The 22,806-nt window shown below is 36.9% G+C and overlaps 1 protein-coding gene across 1 annotated transcript in view; it reads left to right on the top strand.

The window, feature by feature from the left end:
• ABL1 (ABL proto-oncogene 1, non-receptor tyrosine kinase) overlaps positions 1-22,806 on the top strand; it is a 215,342-nt gene that overhangs the window by 1,447 nt on the left and 191,089 nt on the right. The window lies entirely within an intron of this gene.

Raw genomic sequence — 22,806 nt, 5'->3', positions numbered from 1 at the left:
TTTATGAAAAGTTATCATTGGAATTTTTAATGTATTGTTATTTTGTTGTCCAACTGTGGGCTTAAAGCTTGCTTCTAATAAGCCTTTTTGGTGAAGTTAAAGCAAATAACCAACTTAGACTGATACCTCTCCACAGGGAACAGTTATTTAACTTACGAACTCAGGGTTCTGTTCATAGTTCTGTTATGAAGAATAGTATTTGTGAGGTCTTGTGACCTATTATTAAATTGACCCTAGTCATCAAATTCTTAAAGTATTCAAGTCACATACTTGTAAAATTCAAGAAAGGGTCCAAGTTACTAAATCAGAATAATATCTTCAATGTATTGAGAACTTTTTAAACCGATAACTGTACATGACAATTGAAATGTAAACATGACCCAGGTTAATGAAGTTGTTAGCATTTCTCTAAGTGGGCACTTAGTCCAAGGACCTTTTTAGTCAGGACGTATTCAAGGTGAAGAAAAAGAGATGAAAATTAACTAATCTTATGAGTACTTAAAATTTTTTTTTTGTCTTTTTTTGGGGTGGGGGGAAGGCAGAGCAATTGGGGTTAAGTGACTTGCCTAAGGTTGCACAGCTAGTAAGTGTTAAGTGTCTGAGGCTGTATTTGAACTCAGGTCCTCCCAACTTCAGGACCGGTGCTCTGTTCACTGAGTACTTGAAATTTTTTTAGCAGCATGGTATGGTGCAATGAGTGCTGAATTTGGAGTCTGAGGACCTTGGTTCAAATCCCAGCTTTGTACTTGACTATGTGGTTTTGTTAAAGTCATTTAAACTCTTTGGGCCTCAGATTTCTCATCTGTAATATTAGGGGGTTTGACTAAAAGACTTCAAATCTTCAATCTGTGACCTAATTAGAAACTTAAATTTTAATTCTTCTTAAGTTTATTGAAAAAGCCTCGAAATAAAATTAAATTTTAGTCCAATTGACAGGCAAATTTGGTAATATTTAAAATAATTGCTCGTTATGATTTCTCCTCTCTTTCACCCTCTGCACTGCCTCCCTCCTTTTAAAAGTTCATTTTTAAATACATTGGTAACAAGTGATTTAATTTGAATTTTTTTTTCAATTTACAAAAATCCTTCTCTCTGTCTCCCCTCACCAAGTTGAGAAAGAAAGAAAAGTAATTAGGAAAAACAACTTGATTATATATATTTTAAACATCTATAGTTAAACTAAACAGATTTCTACATTGACTGTGTCTCCCGTTCTACACTCTGAATCCATCATCTCTTTATTAGGAGGTGGAGAGCATGTTTCATTGTGAGTCCTCTGGAAGTCATAGTCAGTCATTCTGTTGGTTAGGCATCCCTAAGTCTTTCAAAGTTCTTTGTCTTTACAATATTGTCATCACTTTTAAATTGTTGTTTTTGTTCTTCCTACTCCTCTGCTTCAGTTCTTGCAAGTCTTCCCAGGTTTCTATGAAATTATCTCCTCCATTATTTCTTAGAACACAATAGTATCCCATTTTGATTGTGGCCTCAGTATAGTCCCTGTCACTGAGTTACAGCAGAGTATGGATCGATTCTCTGCTGCTAGTTTTGGCCTAATAGTTCACACCAAGAAAACAGGCTCTCTACCAGCCAGCACCACACCATCTATCCATGGAATCATCTGTTATAGCAAATGGAGAAGTTTTGAATGCTGTGAATAAGTTCACCTTACCTTGGCAGTATTCTTTCCAGGGATGTACACACAGATGCTGAGGTTGACACACTCATTGCCAAAGCTAGCTCTGTATTGGAAGATTCCAAAGGAAAGTGTTGGGGAGAAGAGTTATTAAGCTGCCCACCAAACTGAAGGTCTACAGAGCTGTTGTGCTGACCTCGATGTTGTATGCCTGTGAAACTTGGTCAGTCTAATGGCACCGTGCCAGGGAACTGAATTGCTTCTGTTTGAATTGTCTTAGGAAGATTTTGAAGATCACCTGACAAGATAAGGTACCGGATACTGAGATCCTTTCTTAAGCTGAGCTGCTAAGCATTTGAAATTCTGCTGCAGAGTTCGCTGACCAAGTTGTTTGAATGTCAAACATATATTTGCCTAAAAGACTTTTATGGAGAGCCCTCACAAGTCAAGTATTCATATGAAAGACAGAAGAAGTGATGCAAGGACACTTTCAAAGTCTCTGAAGAACTTGAGATGCCGTCATAGAACTGCACAGCATAGTGTGCTCACATCAACGAAGTTGATGTGTTCTTTGAAACAGAATTGTAGTAGTTTGAAAGAAGTGTGATATGTGCAAATTTAGAGGCATCTCCACTCCAAATATTCATGTGGACTATTTGTGCCCTACCCGTGGTAGAGCCTTTCAAGCTCATATTGGTTTGATCAGTCACAGTTGGGCACATTGTACCTTGACTTCAACATAGTGATGTCATTTTGGTCCTCTTTGAGAATGAAGGACAAAAACCAGCCAATCATTTCATCCCATTTACATGCCATAATTTGTTTAACCATTGCCCATTTGGTGGGCACCCCTTCAGTATCTAATTTTTTCCTACCCTTAAGAAGTGCTGCTCCAAATATTTTTGTATATCCTCAGAATTTTAGAATTTTTCTGTCCCATAATTTACCCTCTCCATTATTCTCTCCTTTCCCTCCTCTTTCTCTTTTGAATGAAATATATTTTGGCTCCCAACTATGTGTGTCAGTCAGTTAATAAGTAAGCATTTATGGGGCGGCCAGGTAGCACAGTGAGTAAGAGCACCGGCCCCAGAATCGGGATGACCTGGGATCGAATCTGGGCTCAGATACTTACCACCACACCCAGAAATAACTGGCCGTGTAACGTTGAGCAAGTTACTTAAACCCAATTGCTTTAAAAAAAAAAGTAAGCATTTATTAAGTGTCTACTCTGTATAAATTCATAAATGTAACACGGCACTGTGCTAATTATTGAGGACACAAAGTATACTTTTCTTTTCTAACAGTTCAGGTAAGTGTGAAAATCTAATACCTGCTCTTCCCCCAATCCTTCCTCCTTGTTTGTATAGATGTCTGCTTTGTGTACCCTTTTACTTGTGTGATGATTATGTGAGATTATTTCCCCTATCCTTCCTCTACCCTTTACATCACTAGTATATTTTTCTTCCTTTCCTTTTCCATTCTTTAGGGCAGTTGGGGTCAAGTGATTTGCCCAAGGTCACACAGCTAGTTTTTTGTGTTAAGTGTCTCTGAGGTCACATTTGAACTCAGCTCCTCTTGACTCCAGTTCTCTATTCACTGCGCCACCTAGCTGCCCCTCCATTCTTTTTAAAATATCATCAAAACATAGCTGAACAACTCCCAGTTCTTTTATCTAATTAGACTCCCTCTTTGATACCTGATGATAGGACTGTGTATTCTCCCTTCCTCCCCACCCCTTAGAAAGAAAACACTTTATTCCAGGAAGCAGCTAGGTAGTGCAGTGTATAGGGCCTAGCTAGATTCATGAAGCTATCAGTTCAAATCCAATTTGAGACATTTGCTAGCTGTGTGACCCTGGTCAAATCACCTAACCTTAGTTTCCTTAGCTGTAAAACTTTTTGATTCCCTACCTGGCAGGGTTATTGTGAGAATCAAATAAGATAATATTTGTGAAATACTTAGTGTAGTACCTGGCACCTAGTAAGTGCTTAAAAAAATCCTTCCCTCCTTTCTTTCCTTCCCTCCTTCATGGCTCAGTCATGTTTACCTTTTTATGTTTCTTTTGATGCTATGCAGCTTTGGTCTCTTTATCAGGAATGCTAGGAAGCCCTCTAATTCATTAGTGTTTTTTCCCCCTCTAACATTATATTCGTTTTTTGCAGGGGAAGTTATTTTGAGTTTAAGCCTGTGTACTCTTCAGTATAGTACTTGAATTATTTCTTTCTAGCTGCTTGCAGTACTTTTTCTTTGGCCTGGAAGGTTTGGGTTTCATTTGGCTATACTGTTCCTGGAGTTTTTTGTGGGGGGACTTTGAGGAGGTAACCAGTAGATTCTTTTTGTTTCCATTTTGCCATTTGGTCCCAAGAAATGTGAGCAGTTTTCTTCTGTAACTTCTTGGAGTATGATGTTTAGGCTCTTTTTCTTGGTCACTATGACTTTCAGGTAGTCCAGTGATTCTTAAATTATCTCTGCTCAATTTGTTTTCCAGGTCACTTTTTGATATGAGATGCCTTACATTTTATTTTCCTTTTAATTTGGTTGAATATTTCTTGTCTCATGGTATTATTGTCTTCTATTTGGTACATTCTAATTTTCAGGAAGTGTGTTGCTTGGGTAATGTTTTCTACCTCTTGTGCCCAGTTATTAATTCTCTTTCCAATTCTTCCCTCCATAACTCTCATTTCTTTTTCATTTTTTTTATTAGTGTTCTCATTTCATTTATAAAAAAAGTTTTTTTTAACCCGCTTTATCTCTTTCAGTAATCCTAGTGCAAATTTGGACTGGAAAAATGTCTCATAATTTTTTCCTGTTAGATTTCCTGATCAGGAAACATTTCTTGTTTTATAAAATTGAGGTTTTTTAGGGGCAGGTTTAAAAAATATAATTCAAATTTTGTATAAAAAAATTCATACATGTCATTATCTTTAAGCTCTGATGTTTCTTCTGGATTTGGGGGAATGATTGGTATAGTGGAAAGAGTGCTGGATTTGGAATTGGAAGATATGGTTTTAAATTCCAGCTTTACTCCTTCCTACTTGTGACCGTGGACAAGTCTTGTTAACTTCACCTGGGCCTCCATGTCCTTGTCTGTAAAATGAGTGTGTTGGACTAGATAGCCTCCGAGATCTCTTTCACCTATAAAACTATGAGCCTGTGATACTATGACTTTTTGTTAGTCAGTCAACAAGAACTTATTAAGCACTTGCTGTGTGCCAGGCTCTGGGCTTGGTACTGAAAATGCTAAGTACAAAGAATATTATCATAACTCTTAAGGAACTTATGTTGGAATGGGAGAATCAACAAGTACATATGTAAGCATATGCAGAACAGATGTAAAAAAAAGGATAAATCAGGTAGCTTGGTAAGGAGGATACTAGTAGTTGGGGGAACAGGATGTTCTTTAGAATAGCCTGAGCTAAGTCTTAAAAGAGGAAAGATTCTTTGAGGTAAGAGTGATGAGGGAGTACATTCTAGGCATAAGCAATAGAGGGAAGGGGGAAAGGGAACACAGAAGAGGAGAGAACGAAAGGAAGAGAGAGGATCAAGAGAGGCCATTTTGGTTGAGCAGAGTGAAGAAGGGGAAATAATCTATAGTGAGGTAGGAAATACAGGTTGAGGCTGGGTTAAAGTCTTTAAAAACTGTTCTAAGGTAATCTAATAGTTTATATTTTATTCTAGAGGCAATAGGGAGCAAGTGGAGTTTATTGAGATTGGGAGGGTGACAGGAGGAAAATCTGGTAGCTATGTGGAGGATGGACTGGAGTGGTGAGGGACTTAAGGTATAGGAGGCCACTTGGGAGAGTTTTGCATATGTGATGCAAGATGTGATGGGAACCTGAGCAAAGGTGGTTTGTGTAATTAGACAGAAGAGGTTGTATATAAGAAAGGCTGTGGAGGTAGAAACAGTTTGATTTGGCAACTGATGGGTTGTGAGAGTGATAGCTGAAGGTGACACCAAGGTTATTGGACTAAGCTGACTGGAAAGATAATGGTGTTCTTGAGAGAAATAGGAATGTTCAGAAGAAGATGGGTTTTGGAAGAAAATGAGTTCCTTTTTGGATATGTTGGATATGAGATGTCTCTAGGACATCCTGTTTGGATAAACATACAGTAGACAGTTGGTAATATGGGACTGAAGCTCAGAGGAGGTATTGTGGCTAGGTACATAAATATAGAAATTGTCTGCAGAAAGGTGGTCAGGTCATCAAGGGAGAGTATAGAGAGAGAAGGGAAGATGACCCAAATCAGAGCCTTTGGGGAGTGTGGTATGGATCATGAACTAATCAAAGAGACTGAGGAGTGGTCAGAAAGGTAAGGGGAGGAGAGGGAATAGAAACAGAAAAGGAAGAAGAGGAAAGAATATTTAGGAGGAGAAGGTGATCAACAGTGTCATGTGTAGGAGAGGTCAGGAAGAATGAGCACTGAGGAAAGGCTGTCAGATTTGGCCACTGAAGGCTCATTGGTAATTTTGGAGAGCTGTTTCAGTTGAGATCAGAAGCCAGATTACAAGTCAAGCCAAGTCACCAAGCAGTAAGTACCTACTATATACCAGACACTGTGCTAAGTACTAGGGATAAAGATTGTGTGGTTGTTGTTGTGTTTTTCCTTTCTCGAAGAGGACCATGACCTCAGGTTGATGATGACATGACTTGTAGTTGACTTTGATTTGAGTGAGGGAGGCTGTGCAGTCACCAGCCTTACTTTCTCCTCCAGAGCCATCTAGGTCCAATGGCCAGATATCAGTCATGAAGACTCAAGATGACCCAGGATGCAATGGGAGACCTTGACACTTTTAAGCCGTCTTTTCAGGTTCTCACTTTTAGTGAGACAATGTCCATTCAGTGAATAGACCTCTTTAAGGAGTGAATCTAAGGATGGCCCCTTTAATAAAAAGATATCAAACTGGAAGGGCAAGACCCTCAGGGTTGCTGGCCAAAAGAGAAACAGTTACTATTTACATTCACTCTGAACTAGGAGGGCCCAAAAATAACCATTAAGTGGTGCTTGGGTAGGGATCTGTTGTTATCCAATCCGAGATACCTAGTGAATTGAGTTTAAGGCTTGGTGTTTGAGAAAGAAACCAAGCCTGTAAAACCTAAGTTAACTAGGTTGTTCTTGGCCCTCAAAATTTGCCTTCTTTTGGGCAGGACACCCTCAGGTAAGGCGGGGGGGAGGGGGGGGGCGGCCGCAGGGAAGAAAGTAAAAAGCCAGTACCTGACATCTGGTAATTTAACAGTTTAATGGGTTAGACCCTGTGACTGGTTAACTTTAGAAAGGAGGCACAAGCAGCCAAGGGTTGAGGGGTTGAGAGGAGAGGAAGTGGAGGCAATGAATAGAGGCAGCTTTTGTGGCTGAAAATGTTATTTCCCCAATCCTAATGGAATTGGCAGTGTAATACATCTCTAATCAAAACATGTATCTTTTATTTCAACAAGGAAAATCAATGACCATATTTCTGGCTTAACTGAAAATGATTTTTATTCTGGATATCTTACAGACATCTCAGTCTGCACATGTCCAGAATAGAACTCATTATCTTTCCCCAAAACCTACTCTTTTTTTTTTTTTTAAAGCAATTGGGGTTAAGTAACTTGCTCAGGGTTACACAGCCAGTTTTTTTTGTGTGGGTGTTAAGTATCTGAGGCCGGAACCGATCCTCCAGACTCCGAGGGGCGCTCTTACTCACTGCCACCTGGCTGTCCCTAAAACCTACTCTTCTTCCAAGACTCGCCCACTTCCGTCCAGGCCATCATCACTCTTCTTGTCACCCATTTCGCATCATTGGTATCATTAACTTTTCACTCCTAATATTTAGGAGTGAATCATATTATTATTATATATTAATATAATATAATTACATATTAATAATATTATCAATTGCCAGATCTTTTTCTGTTTCCACAGTATCTTTTGCATCTACCACATTCTCCTTTTAAAATTAAAAAAAAAATTGTCAGGCATTTATTTTTTTCTCCCTTCTATCTCTCTCCCCCCCCAAAAAAACCCCCAAGACAAAAAACAAATACCACCTTGCAATAGTCTTCTGCCTCCTACTCCCTACAAAAAATTAGTTTGTTTTTACAATTTATATTGATATAGTATACATTTTTTGATTCAGCTCACTTTGCATTAGTTCATACAAATCTTCCCAGGTTTCTCTGAAACCATCTCATTTTTAATCCCTTACTCTATAATAGTTTTCCATTACATTCATGTTCCATAATTTGTTCAACCATTCTCCAGTTGATGGACATATCCTTCGTTTCTAGTTTTTGCTGCTACAAAAAGAGCTGCTATAGATATTTTTGTACATAGAATCCTTTTCCTTTATCTTTGATCTCTTTGGGTATAAACCTAGTAATGGTATGACTGGATCAAAGAGTTTAGTAACTTTTTGGACTAGTTCCAAATTGCTTTCCAGAATGGCTGTACGAATTCCCAGCTCTACTAGTACTGTATCAGTTTGCCCTTTTTCTTACAGCCCTTTTAGCATTTGTAATTTTCCTTTTTTTTTTTCAGCTTTCCAAATCTTATATTTGTGTGAGTTGCTTTAACTTTCATTTCTCTAATTTTTAGTGAGATTTATAGCAATGATCTCAAAGTCAAGTAGAAACTAAACTGTACATAAGAATCTTTGTGGGTAGAATTTTGACTTAGAAAACCACATATTAACATTATCTGTGTTCTGTTGAATTTTATTTTGTTAAGTATTTTTCAGTTACATTTCAGTTTGGTTTTAGCTGTACTCAGAGGCTAAACCAAGCACGGGGAAACTGCAGCCTTAAGAATTTGTTCTGTAAAATTTGAATTCAGTCAGAAGGCCACACTTTAGGATTTAGATGGTCACATGTGGCCGTAGGGCTTCAGGTTCCATGCCCCTGGGCTAGACCATGTTTGACCCCCCTGATTTAGAGCATTTTTCCGTATGACTTTTTTGTTTGTTTGTTTTTAGGGCAGTTGGGGTTGAGTGACTTGCCCAAGGTCACACAGCTAGTTTTTGTGTTAAGTGTCTGAGGCTGGATTTGAACTCAGATCCTCCTGACTTCAGGGCCTGTGCTCTATTCACTGCGCCACCTAGCTGCCCCTTTGCATGACTTTTGATACTTTAGATTTCTTCCTCTGAAAACTGCCTGTTCATACTCTTTGACGGTCAATTGTCAGGTGGTACTGATTCTTACAAAAGTGAATCAGGACCATATATATGCATTTTGGAAACAAGACCTTTATCAGATAAACTTGCAACTAAGATTTTTTTCCCAGTTAACTTTCCCTTCCAATCTTCGCTATATTGGATTTGTTTGTGCAAAAACTTTAATTGTATGTAATCAAAATTGTCTTTTGTCTTCTCATATTCTTTTCACCCTCACCTTACTCTCTCCCACATTTTCGGTGATCCAGTGACACTGGTTTCTTTGTTGTTCCTCACACAATGTACGCTTATCTCCTGACTGCATTTTCAATGGCTGCTCTTCATGCCTGGAGCTCTCTCCACATTATGGCTTCCCTACTTTCATTCAAGTCCTACCTTCTTCAAGAAACCTTTCCCTCTCCTTAATGTTAGTGCCTTCCCTGAGATCATCTCAGTTTATCCTGAATGTATCTTATTCATTTGCTTGTTGTCTCCCCTGTCAGACCGTGAGCTCCCTGAGAGCAGAGACTGTTTTTTTGCCTTTTTTGGTATTTCTAGAACTTAGCACATAGTAGACATTTAAAATGCATCTTGATTGTTCCATTCTCTTTACTCATAGAATCATATTGTGTGTGTGTGTGTGTGTGAATTCCTAGTTGAGTTTCTTATCACTTTCCTGTACCGTTGCAATAACCTAATTAGTCTCCTTGCCTTAAGTCTCTTCCTTTAGATTTCATTGTCTACATAGCTGCCAAAGTGAGTATTCCCTCACCTCTGCCACTTAGAATTCCTCATTTCCTTCAAAGTTCAGCTTAAGTGCCATCTTCTGTATGAAGGCTTTTCTGACCTCTACAGCTTCTATGACCTTCCTCCTAAATTCTGTTGTATCTCTTTTGTATATGTTTATATATAAGCTTCTTGTGGGCAAAGACGTCCATTTTTGCCTTTATAACCTCAGTGTTTAGCGTAATGCCAACTTGGCACGTAGTTATTTATATTAACTTATTAATAAAGGTTTATTTTGCTTAACAAATGTGCTTGATGATTGATAGGATATTGACAGCTGATAGTTTAAAAAAATCTTAGACCTTAGAAATACAACTTTAGTTAAAGGAAATGTCCTAGAAACTTGGTAGACAAGAAATCATTGTCCTTTTTTTTTTCATTATTAAGTGGTAACACTTTTGTATAGGGAATTAATTATGTATTATTATTATTATTAATAGCTGTATTAGTATGAAAATAATTTGACCTTGGGGACTCCCTGAAAGGGTCTTGGGACCCCCCAGAGACCTATGGAGTATTCTTTGAGAACTGCTGTTATAGAGGGAAAGGAGAAGGATGATGGAGAAGAATTTATCATAAAGAAATTTTGACTTGGATTAAGCATTCCATCTGTGGAAAATGAATGAAATTTGAGAAGACATACAATTAGTTCTTCAGTAGGTAATACTTTTTAATAAAAGGAAGAATTCCAGTAACACCTTTATTTTCCTCTACTGTTCATTGCTCTTCAGACTGATCATTCTCTTTCCTCCCCTATGATGATTAGATAATATACTTAATATTTAGATAATAATTAGATAATAATACTTGCTTTTGATTTCTTCATGTTGTTAATTTTGCCAGGAATATTCTTTTCCCACATTTTCTGAGTCCAAACCCTACTTATCTTTTAAGGATCAAGTTTTACTTCTTCCACAACCCTTCCCTGATTATTCTATCCCTATCTGGAGTACCTTTGTCTTTGAGTCTTTTAGGTACTTATCTGTGTACCCAGATTTAGCACTCAATTATATCCTGACTTGTGTTCACTGTTTCTGGAGTGCAGGTGCTACTGCTAGAGCATGCTTTATACTACTTTATCTTCTCTGGGACTGAGTAAAGTATTAAATACATAGTAAGTCTCCAGTGAGTACTTGGTATTCATTAGATCTTTTTTTGTTACACGGCCAGTTATTTCTGAGTGTGGTGCTGAGTGTCTGAGCCCGGGATTCAATCTCCAGGTCGTCCCAACACTGGAGCTGGTGCTCTTACTCGCTGAGCCACCTGGCCGCCCCCCATTAGATCTTTCTTATAATAATTTTCTGTGCCTTTTGTCTCTATTAAGTGTGCCCTTTTTCTTTTTCTCTAGTCTCATGAATTTCTTTTCTCTTTCTAATTGGGCACCAGTTTGTAATGTATGAAAAGCAGAAGAGAAGGAAACTGATCAAATCTTCTAAATTGTGTATTTGCTGCCTTGTGCTATTTTGGATGCCAAAATAAAGACTTGACAGAAGAAATAAAACACTGTACTGCTCTCAGAATAAAATGATCACATGTAGGTGGCTGGTAGCACACTGTGACAGTGCTTTGAGGCTGCCTAGGTCAGTGGGATGAGAACTTGCCTAGATATTTACTGAGCATAATACTGTTTGCTGGGCTGGATACAGAGAAGTATAAATTCTATTCCTTTTTCCCCAAGGGGCTTATCTTCTGGTTAGGAAGACAGTGTATTATAGACAGTAAAGGTAACGTCTAATACAGGACAGTATATGGTGTGTGGAAAAATGAAAAGAACATTAAATTTGGGAGGCAGCATGGTACCATAGAAAGAGTGCTAGAATTGGAGGTAGAGATCTGGTTTCAAAGTCTTTCTCTACCAATTAATACCTGTGTGACTTTAGGCGTGCCATTTGATCTCTCTAGGTCTTGCTTTCCTCCTGGGATCAGAGTACCTCTAAGGTCCTTTCCTACTTTAAATCTATGATTCTGTGTTCCTGTGATTTGGAGTTAGATGGACCAGTGTTTGGATCCAAGCCTAACTAACTACCTCCTGTCTGGTGTTGGGGGAAAAAATTGAGAAGTACCGTAACATAAGGGATAGAGTGTGGGAATTGACCTCAGGTTTTCCTGACAGTTTTCTGCCTTTGACACTTGCTAGTTGTGTGATTATGGGCAAGTTACTTAACTGATTTAGTCTCAGTTCCCTTATTCTTGAGGCAGCTAGTGGTATAGTGGATAGGACACTGGGCCGGATTCAGGAACACCTGAGTTCAAATCCTACCTCAGACACTTACTAGTTCTGTGACCCTGAGTAAGTCACTTAACCTTTGTTTGCCTCAGTTTCCTCAACTCTAAAATGGGGATAATATAGCATCTACCTTGCAAAGTTGTGAAGACCAGTGAAATAATATTTGCAACAGTGCCAGCACATAGGTGCTATATAAATGCTTATTTGTTTCCATTCTTCCTTATCTCTAAAATGAGGATTATACCTAGTGTTATAAGACTCAGATGAAATAATCTATGTAAAATGCTTTGCAAACTATAAAGTACCATGTAAATGTCCATTATTATTATTATCTGAGAAAGTCACTTGCCTCTTGGGGCCTCAGTTTCTCATCTGTAAAATGAAGGGATTGGACTACATTAGCTCTAAGGTCTCTTCTAACTCCCAGTTTTATGATTTTAAAAGTGGTATAGACAATCAAGGGCATGAAAAGCTCAGAGGGGAGGGAAGGGGCTGCCATGGGTCGAGGAAAGTGTCATGGAGGAAGAGGGCCAGAATGGTCTGTAGGATTTATGAAGTGGAGAGGCAAGTCAAGGTTATGTCCCAGTTGTGTGTGGGGAATGATTTTATCAAAGACCTGTGGACAGGAATGAATAAGACTTGTCAGGTAACAGTGAGCAGAGCAGTTTGTTTTATGATCTACTGATGGTCCTTTGAAGTTATTGCTAGTGTTACATTGCTTGAGTTTAAGGTATTCAATATCTTGTTAATAGGGACATGTGATTTTATTGATATGAAAAACTCCTGGACAAGTAAAGTCCTACCATTGGAGATTAGTACCTTCTCTTCATCTTAAAGAGTTGTCTGGAGCAGAGGTGTCAAGTCGAGGCATTCAAAACTCCTGAGTGAGGTTGAATCAGATTAAAATATAACTGGGAAATGTTTAACAAAATACATAGAAATATAATATAATGTTGTTTAGTTGTTTTCCATATTGTCTGACTCTTCGTGACCCCATTTGGACTTTTCTTGGCAGAGATCCTGGAGTGGTTTGCCATTTCCTTCCCTAGCTCATTTTACAGATGAGGAAATTGAGGCAAACAGGGTTAAATGACTTGCTACAGCAAGTAAGTGTCTGAGATAGAAAAGTTAAATTGATTTGCTCAGGGTCACACAGCTACTATGTCTGAATTAGGACTTGAACCCAGGTCTTCCTGGTTTTTTAAGGCTGGATCTCTAGCCAGCAAGCCCTATTGTCTCTTACTTTTTTAGCGAGCACACTATTTTTAATGTCATACACAATTTAGAAAATTGAAAAATTTATCCTATGAATTTATCCTGTTAATATGATACCATGTCTTAGAAATAAATCTGTGATGGTTAGTCTGCTTTTTTTTCCCTTGTAATGTTTTATTAGTTCTTTTTCTTACACTACAATGATTTTCCAGTTCTGCTCCCCCACTTTAGAACTCTCACTTATAACAAACAAAACCAGGCAAAATCAGCTGAGAGAGCAACCACATAGAACAGTGTCTTAAAGTGTAGTCTACTCCTTTTCTACTGAGAGGAGGAAGTAGTCCTTTGGAACCAAGTTTGGTTATTGCATTTTATCTGAATTCTAATTTCTTTTTGAAATTTACATTCTTGTATTGGTACATATTGTCTTCCTGGTTCTTCCTTTTTTTTTTCTCCTCATAATTTCCTATGCATTTTGTCCTCTACTTATTTGGATTCGTCCTTATTGCATTATTTTATTTAATATCCTAATATTCCATTACATTCATATACTACAGTTTGCCTAGTAATTCCCTAATCAATGGACCACCTCTTAGTTACCCTTTTTTGACCACTATAAGTGCTGCTTTGAATATTTTGATATATATGAGACATTTCTTTCTGTCATTGACTTTCCCTGGTGTGGATGCCCAGTATATTGCTGGGCCAAAGGGTACGGACAGTTTAGTTGCTTATCTGTCATAATTGCAAATTGTTTGGTAGAACAGTTGAACCAATTCACAGCTTTACTAGCAGTGTTATTGTGCCTGTCTTCTCACAGACCCTGCCATGTAGATTCTGTCTTTTATCATCTTTGCTAATATGATGAGTTTGAAATGAAACTTCAGAGTTGTTTTAATTTGTGTTTCTCTTAATAATATTAAATATTTTTCAGTGTGGTTGTTCTTGCTTTGTTTTTCTTTTGAAAACTGTTCATATCATTTGACCACTTTTCTAGTTAGAAATAGCTCTTAGCCTTATTTGCATTTATTTCTTATTATTTTTGGATATTAATTGTTTATCAGACATTTCATACAAAGATTATTTTCCCCCATTTGGTAGCTTCTTTTATTCTAGCTGCCTTGTTTTGTTACTTTAAAAATTGTATATTCAATTCACCAAGAACTTATTAAATAGTTACGTGCAAATCATTGTGCTAGGCTTGGGAACACAAGGACAGAAGGAAATATATAGTCTCCGTCCTCAAAGAGTTCACATTCTACAGTCTTGGTACATCATATATGCAAATAAATATAAGATAAAATTCAAACTATCTCTTTTGCTTTTTGTGCCCCTTGTTTGGTAGTGAATTCTATTGACTCAGCCTATAGTTGTGAAAGGTTCATTTTTTTGTTCTCTAATTTTTTTTAATATATCAAATATTTTACATTTAGGTAATTTTGTATTTAGGTTACTTATGCACTTTGTTGTGTAAAATGGTATAAGATTTGGTTGAAATTTATTTTTTGCTAAACCATTTTCAAATTTTTCCTGTAGATCTTACAAAACGGGGATCCCTTGCCCCAGTAGTTTCATTTTTTGGGACCATTGAACACTGAGCTATTGTGTCCATTTCCTTCTAGATCTTGTTTGTCTGGTCTGTTCCACTGATCTACATTTCTATTTTTTAATCAGTAGCAAGTAGTTTTGATGATTACAGTTTCATAATAGTTTGAATGCTGGGCTAATTCTAGGCCCCCTTCATTGCTATTTTTCTTTCATCTTCTATGAAATTCTTGATCTTTTGTGGTCCAAATGAATTTTGAATGTCATGAAGTAACTCTTTAGTAAAATAATATATATAGTACATATTTTTGTAAATTAATTTTGCAATTTTTTTTGTTATATTTGTCTGGCCTAGCAGTGACTATCTCGCCAATTACTTTGTCTTCCTTTATTTTTATAAAAAAATTACATTTATAAAAGTCCTTGTTTCTTGATAGGTAATTTCCAGGAATGTTATTCAATTTGTAGTTATTTTGGATGGACTTTCTTTTATTTCATTCTGGTTTTTGTTAGTGTTTAGAAATGCCTATGTTTTTGTACCTGTTTAGAGTCAGAAGTGACTGAAAAATGATTAGACAAGCAAAAAACCCCCAAAACGTTACTGAAAATATTAATCATCTTGATTAATTTTTTCATTGATACTTTGAATTTTTCTAAGTAAATCATCAAATAATTTGCAAATAAGGATAATTTTATCTCCCTCAATGTTTATTCCTTTTAGTTATTGTCTCTATGCCAGTGACTTCCAATGTGTTTCCAACCTGTTTCTCTCCCCTGAGCTTCCATCCTTCACCACAAATTGCTAATTAGGCATTTCAAACTGTATGTTGAAGAGATATCTCAACCTCAGCATGTTCCAAATCCTCTAACCTCACCCTTCCTCCAAACTTGTGTTTTCTATGGAAGATACCACCATTCTTCTATTCTCTCAGGTTTGTAGCCTCAGCATTATCCCAGACTCTTGCTCTCCTTATGTCCTAACAGTTGCCTAATCTTGTTACTTTTTCCTTCCCAATATATATGTCTTATTGTTGCAGCAGCCTCCTTAATGGTTTCTTTGCCCTGGTCTCTTCCTATTCCATTTTGTTCTACAGAACAGCTCCTTAATTGCAGATCTGACCATACCAGATCTACTCCACTGACTCTAATGGCTTCCTTTTGCCCTTAGAATAAAACTCAAAGTTCTCTTTTTAGTTTTAAAGCCCTTCACAGTCTGTCCCAACCTATCTTCCTACCCTCATTTTACATTACTCTTATTTTGCACTCTGTCATCCAGCCAACCTGGCCTTCTCTCTGTTCCTGACACATGACATCCTACCTTCCATTTCTAAGCTTTTGCATTGGTTAGCTCTTGTCTCTGGAATAGATTCTCTCCTCACCTTTCTGTTGTAGAATCCTATTCTTCCTTCAAGATTCTACTCAACATCACCCTTTCATAAAACCTTTCCTGGTTCCTTCAAGTGTAAGTGATCTCCCTTTTAAACCATCTCATTTATTACATAATATAATATGTTAAAATATGCTAAATTTCTAGTATTATACAAATTTGTGTTTGTTTTCTTAATATTTATTCTGTATATACTTACATGTTCTTGTTGTCTTTTCCATTAGAATGTAAGCCCCTTAGGAGCAAGGATTGTTTCATTCTCTGTATTTCTATCTCTAGCAAGGTGTCTAGAAAGTGTTCAGTTGTTTTTTAGTCATGTCTGACTCTTCATGACCTCATTTAAGGTTTTCTTGATAAAGGTACTAGAATGATTTGCCATTTTCTTTTCCAGCTGATTTTACAGATGAGGAAACTGAGGCAAACAGGGTTAAGTGATTTGGCCAGGGTCGCACAGCTAGTATCTGAACCAGATTTGAACTCAGGAAGAGGAGTCTTCCTGACTCCAGGCCTGGCACTCTTGCCACTGTGCCACATAGCTGCCCCAGTCTGGCAAGTAGTAAGTGTTTTTTAAATACTTGTTGATTAATTAGTTTTTCTTATTGCTCTAGGTAGCATTTCTAGTATTATGTCAAATAATAATAGAAAGCAAAGCAGCTTTCCCTTGAGTCCATTCTTGTTGGGAAATCTTTCGTTGTTTCTCTTTTGCAAATAATGTTAGCTCTTAGTTTTAGTTATGTTTATATTGATTTTATATTTGTTTACATGTTATATAATATTCTATTACATTAATTTGCTACAAATTAATTAAGAATTTTGCTATTTTTAAACTGTTTATTAAACAATTTGCTATTTAAACTTTATTTTATTTTATTTATTTATTTTTAAAGCAATCAGGGTTAAGTAACTTGCTCAAGGTTACACGGCCAGTTATTTCTGGGTGTGGTGCAGAATGTCTGAGCCCGGATTCAATCTCCAGGTCATTCCGACACTGGAGCCGCTGTTCTTACTCGCTGAGCCACCTGGCCACCCCTAAGCAATTGGGGTTAAGTAACTTGGGCCAGGTGTTTCTGGGTGGGTGCTAAGTGTCTGAGCCTAGGATTCGATCTCCAAGTCAGTCCGACACTGGAACCGGTGCTCTTACTCGCTGTGCTACCTGGCCACCCCTATTTAAATTTTATTGCAGTTACTTAAAATACAGTTGTGAAAATCTTTGTATAGTTTTCAAAAATATTTTCAGGGCATATATCCTAAATGGAATTGTTGGTTCAAAGAGTATAATTGTTTTTGCAATTTTTGCTGCACAGTGGCAAAACACTGTCTAGAAAGCCCTGCAAGTTTGCAGTTTCACCAACAATGAATGGGTATACTTGTTTCTGTACAACCCTAACAGCAGTTAGGTTTTTTTGGTTTTACTTATTTTTTTCCAACTTGAGTGAAAATTTGGTACCTCAGTTATTTTAATTTGTGCAGCTTTGCTCATTAGCAAGGTTGAACATTTAAAAAAATAATTATTAATAGTTTGTTTTCTCCTTTGAAAATTGGCTGTTTATATCCTTTGACCACATCCATTGAAGACTGGGTAGATATAAACTTTTGATTGTATTAAAGAATGGCCCTATATAGTTACTTAGCTTAAAATTATACCAACCCCAATATATTTAACAGTTGCTAAAGTGATTATCCCTACTGTTGGATTGGTTGAAATACTGGGTGAATAATATAAGATTTTAGCTCTGAAGGGGGCCTATTGATAAGATTTCCTTTATATTCATTGCAGATTATTGTTGGCCATTTTGTTAATTTTATAAAAAGGATGGAAATATTTATGCTTTGTAGAATTGTTTTTAAAAACATGAATGAGTGCTGTATAGTGTTTTGTTGAAAATTTTTTTTCTTCCTCTTCTTGATACAAAGGGCAGCTAGATGGTGTAGTGAATAGAGTACTGGGCTGGGAGTCAGGAAGACTCATCTTCCTGAGTTCAAACCTGACCTCAGAAATGAACTAGCTATATGACCCTGGGCAAGTCATTTAACTCTGTTTGCCTTAGTTTCCTCATCTGTAAAATGAGCTGGAGAAGGAAATGGCAAACCACTCCAGTATAGCTGCCGAGAAAGCCCCAAATAGGGTCATGAAGACACAGCTGAACAGTTGATATAAATGTGTAGTTTTTGTTATTTACATGATTAAGTATGCTTATTGTTCTCCTGATATTGAACCTTCCATGCTTACCTAGTATAATCCCGCTTGGTCATAGAGATAAGAACTGGACCTGTGATTTCATTGGTATAGGAAAAAGCAGTCCTCAAATTTTTTGGTGTCAGGACCAATGCCTTTATACTCTTAAAAAGTTATTGAGGACCGCCCTCCCCAAAGAACTTTTGTTTATATGGATTATATCTGTCACTATATATTGTATTAGAAATTATAGCATCTTAGTGTTATGAAAAGTTTTGACCTTTGGGGGTCCCCCTCAGGGATTGCAAGACTACAGTTTGAGAACCACTCATATAGTGAAATGCTAAATGAAGAAACCTACTTTACCAATGTAGATCAGTGTCTACCTCTTCCTCCCCACCCCCCTCCCCGCCCCCCAAGTCTTAGATGCAGTGAGTGGCTAATGACTCATCCAGAATTACAGAGCAAGAATTGAACCCACGTCCTTGGGCCATGAGGCACTCTACCTATCTAACCAGTGATGTCAAACTCAAGTATCTGAAGGTGGCATATTGACTCAGAATGTTTTTATCTGTGTTCTGTTGTGTTTTTATTTTGTTAAATATTTCCCAGTTACATTTTAATGTGGTTTGAGGCACTAAGGAAAGTGTGGAAGGATATTTGACACTTCTTTATGCCATATTTCTTCTCTTGGTCAAAATGAATAAGTCTTTTTTGGATATGATGTTTCTTTGCTAGCATTTTGTTTGTGTTTATATCATTATTTATAAGTGATACTTATTTTGATAGCCTTCTTTCTCTGCTTTTCCTGTTATTCCTTTGGGTATTATAATCATCTCCATCTCACAAAAGGAGTTTGGTAGAGTGTACCAGGCTGCATAAGGATAAGCTACTGTCCTAGATTAGAAATGGAGGTCAAAGTTTCTGGAGTGATCTGTAATTGTGTTTGACCTGTGAACAGCCACTATACTTGTAAACCTGGATGATACAGGGAGACCCAACGCCTCCAAAAATCTCTTTCTTGTTTTTCTATTTCAGTTATTTTGTGTTATAGATATGTCCATTTTCTTTAAATTCTCAGTCTATCTTATTCCTGTCTGCAGGACTTGTTTCATTAAGAGTGGTGGAGTATTCTATTGAGACTGGCCTGGTGTGGGTCCAGCTGGCCATCCTCTTTTTTCTAAAGAAAGCTAAGCAGCATGTCAGTAGACTGGGCTTGGACGGTTGAGGGGGAAGAAGAGATTCCCTCTTTAGGACTTTTTTCCCCCCTTCTCCACATTGTCCTCCCTTTCAGGCTGGGCAGAACAGCCAAAACAAAGAAGAGGACTGCCAGGTTTCAATTCAGTATTTATTAATTATTTATATTAATTTCTTACAATTTTCTTTATTTCCTTACAATTCCTTACACATTTAAAGGCAGAAAAGCTCTGAACTTGAAACCAAGCATAACCATTGTTTGAATTCTGCCTCTGACAGTCATTAGGTATGTGACTTAGGGCAGACTCACTTAACCTAAGAACTTTTTCTTACCTATAAAATGGGGATAATAATACCTGTAGTTTTTTTTTAACAGGGTTATTTTGAAAGTCAAATGAATTAATGTGAATAAAGTACTTTGTAAACCTTATAAAGTTGTATATGTCAGCTATTAACATTACTATTCTTTGGGTGTTGCTCAAGTAGGCAAAGCAACATCAGATTGTTCGTTTACTCTGTAATTGAGTATCATCGCATATATTTTTATTCAGTTTGCTAAACTTTATTATATAGTAAAATTGTCTTCATATTAATTGGAAATTAAATTTTGTATCAGAAATCTTATTTTTTTCAGGGGATAAACAAAGCTATACAATCTCATTTTGAAATAAATGATTAACTGGGCAAATGCCTCCTTTATTTTTATGTATCTTATCTCAGGCTTGCCTTTGAGAGTCTCTTAACCTAACAGTGAAAATTAATCATTAAGAAATATAGCTGGCAGTTAATTGTTTTTCCTGAACATGGAATTGTAAATAGAATTATTACATTGTAGAATTTTATCAAATGCTTTCCAGAAATTTTTCTCCCTTTTTTAAACAGTTGAGCTGTGTTGAAAATATGTATTGTCACTTTTGTATAAAAGAGACTAAACTGCCTGAGACTCATGATGTACTTACAAAAAACCCTTTGAGATCCTTAGGTGAAAAATTTAAGTGAAAGATACTATATTAATTTAGGATCTGATAATTATCTGTCTAGTTTAATATTTTCTACCCTTTCATATTAGTTTATTAATCTAGCTTTATTTAGTGTGTATCATTACTTAATTGCTAAGTTAACATGAGGTATGATAGTTAATGTCCAGATTCACATTTTGTATACCTTAGAAGCATTTCTTGGTATCTTTTATTTTTTTCTGTGTTATATAGCTGAGGGAAAGTACCTGTTCATTTATGATGCATCAAATATGTGCACATTGTTCTCCTTTAGAATAAATTGTTGTGTAAAATTAGAATGGAGCAAATGATATGTAATTCAGTAGAATAAGGTGTGGGCTTGAAAATTAGGAGACCTGGGTGTTACAGTGCTGGTTCTGCCACTAACTAGGCCATCTGATTTAAGGGGATGTATTTATCCTCTCTGGGCTTCAGTTTCTTTATCAGTAAAATGATAGGCTGTTGTGATAGATAATCAGTCCCAGAGTTCTTACAACATTCCAGGATGCTGGGATTTTCTTTTAATTGATAAACAGTTTTATTCTTAGTATAGTGCCAGCTGTTAGTGCATTATAATGCTCCATTTTACAAAATAGTATTCTAGAAGTTTTAGAAATGAAACAGTTCTTTACAAATGAACAAATTAAGGCTTAGAGGAAATGATTTAAACAAGGTCACATAGATTGTGGCAGAGCCAGGCCTAGAACCAGTTTCTTGGTCCTCAGGCTAGTTCTTTGGGATTCTTTATTAAAAAAAAAAAAGCAAAGCCCAACAACTATCTGAAAATGCATAATATGAAAACAATCTTCTTCGTGGATCCCTTCCAGACCTAAAATCCCATGCTATAATATTTCACCCAAAGCAATAGTAGGGATAGCCCAATTGTAGGAGCTCTGGAATGTGTCATGGGAGTGGAGTTTCAAGTTCAGTAACTGTATAGCTATTTATCTAAATGTATACAAATCAGGGTTTTAGAAGAAGGTTTCTGAAAGAAGAAGATGAAATTTCAGGCTACTGTATCAAGTTGTAATTCAAATCTCTGTGTGAACTTTTAGCAGCTGAATGACTTTAGAATAAATTACAGTATTCTTTACATGTTAGTTAACTGCAAGAAGACAAAACTGTAATCGGCTTTTTCTACTGGCACAAAAGTGGAATATAGCACATTGATACAGTTAGTGTAGTTTATTATTGTTAGTCATAAAGTCTTTGAGAATGAGGATTGTTTTATTCTTTGTATCTCCAGTTCATAGTGCAGTTCCTGGCACCTAGTAGGTGCTTAATAAATGTTGTTGATTGATTGAAAGTGAATATAGTTGATTTTTATTTAGTATCAAGACTGATAGAGAATATCTGGGGTTCTTGACCAGTTGTCAGTCTCATAACCAGCTGGAGAAAATGTAGATTCTCTTTGTAAAGACAGCCTGATCGGATTTCAGAGTTGCTCGTGTGTGTGTGTGAATATATATGTATATATAGTCATAAAGTCAAAATATATTCTAATAGGCAACTAATAATTTAAAAAAATGTTTATTCCTGAAATAAGACTAAATTCCAGTATCTCTACTGTCTTCCCATCTTTCTTGGCCCTCGATAAGAACATTGATTTGAAAAAGAGAGAAAGTTTTGAATTCTTTCCACTTTTTTTCAAAAAGTTGGAGAGGAAAGAGCACTGGATTTCTATTCAGAAGACCTGGATGTAAGTTCTTCTTTAACCTCTTACTTCCACCAATCACTTAACCTTTCAGCCTGAGTTTTCTTATTTGTAAAGTGATGGTGATGCTTGTGCTACTTACCTCACAGGGTTGCTTTAAAGATCAAAGGAGATAATGTATATAAAATGCTTGGGAAGCTGAATTAAAAAAATAATTTTCTTGCAATTGTTAAATAGTATTGAAATCCTAAAGTTGGTGCCTTACCTGAATGAAAACATTGATGGGCCCCCATTGGAGTAAACTCATATTTTGGAACTCCACTAATTCCTTGTAATGGGAATGCAAATTTGGAAGATCTTCCCTGCCCCTAGGCTGGGGTTCACCTGGAGCCTGGGGTGGGAGGCTTGTTTTTCAGTTGATACTTTTTGATTGGCCAGTGGGTCCAAAAGGTTGTTACATTCTCTGAGTCAGGAGAAGGCTATATAAGCCCTGATGTGTAGCTTTGTTTTGGGACTCACTTTGAGAAGTGTTCTGTGATTTGATCTGAATTCTGGGAAGCCGTTGTTGAGAGTCCCCCGGCTTTGAAAAACCCAGAATGTGGAAACCCAGATGTTGACTGGGTATGGATGTAATGGTTGGACAGTTTGGAAAGCTGTCTACTTGATGTTTCTGTCTTGATAATTATGCCTGTATACTTTGAGGTTCAGGGTGCTGACCTTTTCTCCTGAACAAGGTATATGTCTGACTGATTAAAGTAAGCTTGTTAACCCATTTTGAGTTGCTTTCCTTTAACAAAGCAGATCCAAGAACCTGTGGTAGCTGCAAACCCTGAGGACGCTTGGGGTGCTTGCTGCTACA

This window comes from Petaurus breviceps, unplaced genomic scaffold (assembly GCF_028583685.1).
Source record: "Petaurus breviceps papuanus isolate PSGF00001 unplaced genomic scaffold, PetGlider_PUasm1.0 90779, whole genome shotgun sequence".
NCBI classification, from domain to species: Eukaryota; Metazoa; Chordata; class Mammalia; order Diprotodontia; family Petauridae; genus Petaurus; species Petaurus breviceps.
This window is presented reverse-complemented; position numbering and strand designations above follow the sequence as displayed.